At 41.8% G+C, this 5826-nt stretch overlaps 1 non-coding gene across 1 annotated transcript; it reads right to left on the reverse strand.

Annotated features, from left to right (window-relative positions):
• Window positions 1-4498: 4498 nt before the first annotated feature.
• On the reverse strand, window positions 4499-4581 carry Trnas-aga19 (transfer RNA serine (anticodon AGA) 19). Its single transcript has one exon. It is a non-coding gene; the product is annotated as a tRNA-Ser (tRNA).
• Window positions 4582-5826: the final 1245 nt, after the last annotated feature.

A 5826-nucleotide genomic window follows, 5' to 3' on the forward strand; every position in this document is an offset into this window, starting at 1 on the left:
CACCCAGAGAATCATGCCTCTTAGGTACATAATAAGATGTGGGTTTCCAGATACATCAAGTTCTCAAGCCATTTGTGTCCTGCCTTAGCTGTCACTTCTGTAAATTGCCAACAGAAACCTCTTCCTTTCTAGGGTTGTGTGTGACTGTGAATTAAGTGTGATTATACTGAGCATCTGGTACAAGAACTGGCTAATGCTCCATGACCATGAATGGCCGTCCCTGCCTTCTGCCTGTGCCTCGGCTTCCTAAATATTGCAGAGCTGAAGATTGGTCTGACATATCTAATTGTATTTTTTATTTACATTTTAAATGTTATCCAATTTCCCTGTTTCCCTTCCAGAAACCCACTATGCAACCACCACCACCCTTCTTCTATGAGGGTGCTCCCTCACCCACCCACCCACTTCCTACCCACCCTGGCATTCTCCTACACTCGGGCATTGAGCCTTCTCAGGACCAGGGTCTCTTCTTCCATTGATGCTTGACAAGGCCATCCTCTGTTACATATGTGGATGGAGCCATACTTCGATTCCTGTGTTCTCTTGGGATAGTGGTTTAGCCCCTGGGAGCTCTGGGGAAGGGGGGTCTGTTAGGTTGATAGTGTCTTCTTATGCAGTTGAAACACCCTTCAGCTCCTTCAGTCCTTTTTCTAATTCATCCCCGGAGGACCCTGTTCTCAATTCAGTGGTTGGCTGTAAGCATCTGCCTCTGTATTTGTCAGGCTCTGGTAGAGCATATTAGCAGACAGCTATATCAGGCTCCTGTCAGCATGTACTGCTTGGCATCTGCAATATTGTCTGGGTTCGGTGGTTTTACATGGAATATATCTCCATGGGGGCAGTCTCTGGATGACCTTTCAATCTCTGCTCCATGCTTTGTCTCCATATTTCCTCCTGTGAGTAATTTTGTTCCCCCTTCTAAGAAGATCTGAAGCATCCATACTTTGGTCATCCTTCTTCTTGAGCTTCACGTGGTCTGTGGATTGTATCTTGGGTAATTCGAGCTTTTGGGCTAATATCCACTTACCAGTGAGTTCCTACCATATGAGTTCTTTTGTGATTGGGTTACGTCATTCAGGATGTTATTATCAAGTTCACGAAGTCATTGTTTTTGATAGCTGAGTAGTACTCCATTGTGTATATGTACCACATTTTCTTTATCCATTCTTCTGGCAAAGGGGATCTGGGTTCTTTCCAGCTTCTGGCTATTATTAATAAGGCTACTATGAACATAGTGGAGCAAGTGTCCTTATTATATGTTGGCACATCTTTTGGGTGTATACCCAGGAGTGGTATAGCTGTGTCCTCAGTTAGTACTATGCCCAATTTTCTGAGGAACCAACAGACTGAAATTCCAGAGTAGTTGTAACCATTCTGACAGGGGTGAGGTGGAATCTCAGGGGGTTTTTGATTTGCATTTCCCTGATAACTAAGGATGTTGACCATTTCTTTAGGTGCTTCTCAACCATTCGATATTCCTCAGTTAAGAATTCTTTGTTTAACAGAAAGACATACATGGTATGCACTCACTGATAAGTGGCTATTAGCCCAAATGCTTGAATTACCCTAAATGCCTAGAACAAATGAAACTCAAGACAGATGATCAAAATGTGAATGGTTCACTCCTTCTTTAAAAGGGGAACAAGAATACCCTTGGCAGGGAAGAGAGAGGCAAAGATTAAAACAGAGACTGAAGGAACACCCATTCAGAGTCTGCCCCACATGTGGCCCATGCATATACAGCCATCCAATTAGACAAGATGGATGAAGCAAAGAAGTGCAGACCGACAGGAGCCGGATGTAGATCGCTCCTGAGAGACACAGCCAGAATACAGGAAATACAGAGGCGAATACCAGCAGCAAACCACTGAACTGAGAATAGGACCCCCGTGGAAGGAATCAGAGAAAGAACTGGAAGAGCTTGGAGGGGCTCGAGACCCCATATGTACAACAATGCCAAGGAACCAGAGCTTCCAGGGACTAAGCCACTACCTAAAGACTATACATGGACTGACCCTGGACTCTGACCCCATAGGTAGCAATGAATATCCTAGTAAGAGCACCAGTGGAAGGGGAAGCCCTGGGTCCTGCTAAGACTGAACCCCCAGTGAACTAGACTGTTGGGAGGAGGGGGACAATAGGGGGAGGGTGGGGAGGGGAACACCGATAAGAAAGGTGAGGGGGGAGGGGGATGTTTGCCCGGAAACTGGGAAAGGGAATAACACTCGAAATGTATATAAGAAATACTCAAGTTAATAATAAAAAAAATAAAAAGAATTCTTTGTTTAGCTTTGTACCCCATTTTTAAAGGGTTCTTTGATTCTCTAGAGACTAACTTCTTGAATTCTTTGAATATATTGGATATGAGCCCTCTATTGGATGTAGGATTGGTAAAGATATTTTTCCAATTTGTTGGTTGTCGTCTTGTACTATTGACAGTGTCCTTTGTCTTACAGAAGCTTTGCAATTTTATGAGGTCCCATTTGTCAATTCTTTTTTTATTGGATACTTATTATTTACATTTCAAGTATAATCCCTTTTCCAGGTATCCCATACATAAACTCCCTATTGCATTCTCCATGCCCCTTCTTCTATGAGCGTGCTTCCCCACTCATCCACCCACCTTTTCCCACCTCCCCACCATGACATCCCCCTACATTAGGGGGTCTAGCCTTTACAAGACCAAGGCCTTCTCCTTCCATTGGTGTCCAACAAGGCCATCCTCTGCTACATATGCAGCTGGACTCATGGGTCTGTTCATGTGTACACTTTGGATGGTATTTTAGTCCAATGGTAGCTCTGGTTGGTTGGTATTGTTGTTCTTCTGGGTTTGCAAAACCCTTTAGCTCCCTCAATCCTTTCTCCTCCAGTGGGGACCCCATTCTCAGTTCAATGATTGGCTGCCAGAATCCGCCTATATATTTGTCATGCTCTGGGAGAGACTCTCAGGAGACAGCTATATGAGGATCCTATCAGTATGCGTGTCTTGGCATCCCCAGTAGTGACTTGGTTTGGTAAATGTATGTATATGGGCTGGATCCCAAGGTGGGGCAGTCTCTGAATGGCCATTCCTTCAGACTCTGCTCGAGACTTTGTCTCTGTATATCCTCCTATTAATATTTTTGTTCCCCCTTCTAAGAAGAGCCAAAGAGTCCACATGTTGGTCATCCTTCTTCTTGAGGTTCATGTGGTCTGTGGATTGTATTTAGGGTAATCCGAGATTTTGGGAGAATATCCACTTATCAGTGAGTGCATACCATGTGTGGTTTTTTGTGACTGGGTTACCTCACTCAGGATGATATTTTCTAGTTCCATCCAATTGCCTGTGAATTTCATGAGTCATTATTTTTAATAGCTGAGTAGTATTTCATTGTGTAAATGTACCATATTTTCTATATCCATTCCTCTGTTGAGGGACAACTGGGTTCTTTCCAGCTTCTGGCTATTTTAAGTAAGGCTGCTATGAACATAATGGAGCATGTGTCTTTGTTATTATGTTGAAGCACCTTTGGGTATATGCCCAGGAGTGGTACAGCTGGGTCCTCAGGTAGTGGAATGTCCAATTTTGTGAGGAACCACCAGACTGATTTCCAGAATGGTTGTGCCAGCTTGCAATCCTACCAACAATGGAAGAGTGTTCCTCTTTCTCCACATCCTCGCCATCATCTGTTGTTACCTGAGTTTTTGATCTTAGCCATTCTCATGGTGTGAGGTGGAATCTCAGGGTTGTTTGATTTGTACTTCCCTGATGACTAAAGATGGTGATCATTTCTTTAGGTGTTTCTCAGCCATTCTATATCCCTCACATGAGAATTCTTTGTTTAGCTCTGTACTCCATTTTTTAAAGGGTTATTTGAGTCTCTGGAGTCTAACTTCTTGAGTTCTTTGTATATATTGGATATTAGCTCTCTATAGGATGTAGGATTGGTAAAGACATTTTCCCCAATCTGTGGGTTATAGTTTAATCCTAATGACAGTGTCTTTTGCCTTACAGAAGCTTTGCAATGTTATGGAGTCCCATTTTTCGAGAGCATAAGTCATTGGTATTTTGTTCAGGAAATTTTCCCTATGCCCATGTGTTGGAGCCTCTTGCCCACTTTCACTTCTATTAGTTTCAGTGTATGTGGTTTTATGTGGAGGCCCAAGATCCACTTGGACTTGATCTTTGTACAAGGAAATAAGAATGGATTGGTTTTTATTCTTCTAAATGTTTACCTCCAGGTGAACCAGTATTATTTGTTGAAAATGCTGTCTTTTTTTCCACTGGGTGGTTTCAGCTCCTTTGTCTAAGATCAAGTGGCAGAGGTGTGTGGGTTCATTTCTGGGTCTTCAGTTCTATTCTACTGATCTACCTGCCTGTACCAATACCATGCAGTTTTTATCACTATTGCTCTGTCATACAGCTTGAGGTCAGGGATGGTGATTCCTCCACAAGTTCTTTTACTGTTTAGGAAAGTTTTGGCTATCCTGGATTTTCTTTTTCTTCTTTTTTTTTTTTTTCCGGAGCTGGGGACTGAACCCAGGGCCTTGTGCTTTCTAGGCAAGTGCTCTACCACTGAGCTAAATCCCCAACCCCCTGGATTTTTGCTATTCCAAATGAATTTGTAAATTGCTCTCTCTAACTCTGTCAGTACTTCAGTATTGACTAGTATTGACTTGCGATTTCGATGGGGATTGCAGTGGTGGTCATTTTTACTCTATGAATCCTGCCAATCCATGAGCATTGAAGATCTTTCCATCTTCTGAGGTCTTCTTCAATTTTTTCTTCAGTGACATGAAGACCTGTCACGTGCTTGGTTAGAATCACCCTGAGTTCCTTATATTATTTGTGACTATTGTAAAAGGTGTTGTTTCTCTAATTTCTATCTCAGCCTGTTTATTCTTTGAGTACAGTCAGGCTACTGATTTGAGTAAATTTTATATCCAGCCACTTTGCCAAAGTTGTATATCAGTTGTAGAAGTTCTTTGGTGGAATTTTCAGGATTACTTAAATATACTACTATGGCATCTGCAAAAAGTGATATTTTTGACTTCCTCTTTTACAGTTTCTATTCCCTTGACCTTTTTGTTGTCTAATTGCTCTGGCTAGGACTTCAAGTACTATATTGGATAGGTAGAAAAAGAGGGGCAGCCTTGTCTAGTCCCTGATTTTAGTGGGATTGCTTCAAGTTTCTCTCCATTTAGTTTGGTATTGGCTATTGGTTTGCTGTATATGGCTTTTACTATGTTTAGGTATGAGCCTTGAATTCCTAATCTTTTCTAGACTTTTATCATGAAGGGATGCTGAATTTTGTCAAATGCTTTTCTCAGCATCTAATGAGATGATCATGTGGGTTTTTTCTTTGAATTTGTTTATATGGTGGATTACATTGATAGATTTCTATATATTGAACCATCCTTGCATTCTTGGGATGAAGACTACTTGATCATGATGAATGATCATTTTGATGTGTTCTTGGATTCAGTTTGTGAGAATCTTATTGAGTATTTTGGCATCAATATTCGTAAGGGAAATTGGTCTAAAGTTCTCTTTCTTGGTTGGGTATTTGTGTAGCTTATGTGTAAGTGTAATCATAGCTTCACAGAATCAATTGGGTAGTGTTCCTTCTATTTCTATTTTTTTTCTTTTTTTTTCTATTTTTTTTTTACATTTTATTTTTTTTATTAACTTGAGTATTTCTTATATACATTTTGAGTGTTATTCCCTTTCCCGGTATCCGGGCAAACCTCCCCCTACCCTACCCCCTCCCCTTCCTTATGGGTGTTCCCCTCCCAACCCTCCCCCCATTGCCGCCCTCCCCCCACCAGTCTAGTTCACTGGGGGTT

Source organism: Rattus norvegicus, chromosome 5 (assembly GCF_036323735.1).
Source record: "Rattus norvegicus strain BN/NHsdMcwi chromosome 5, GRCr8, whole genome shotgun sequence".
Taxonomy (NCBI): Eukaryota; Metazoa; Chordata; class Mammalia; order Rodentia; family Muridae; genus Rattus; species Rattus norvegicus.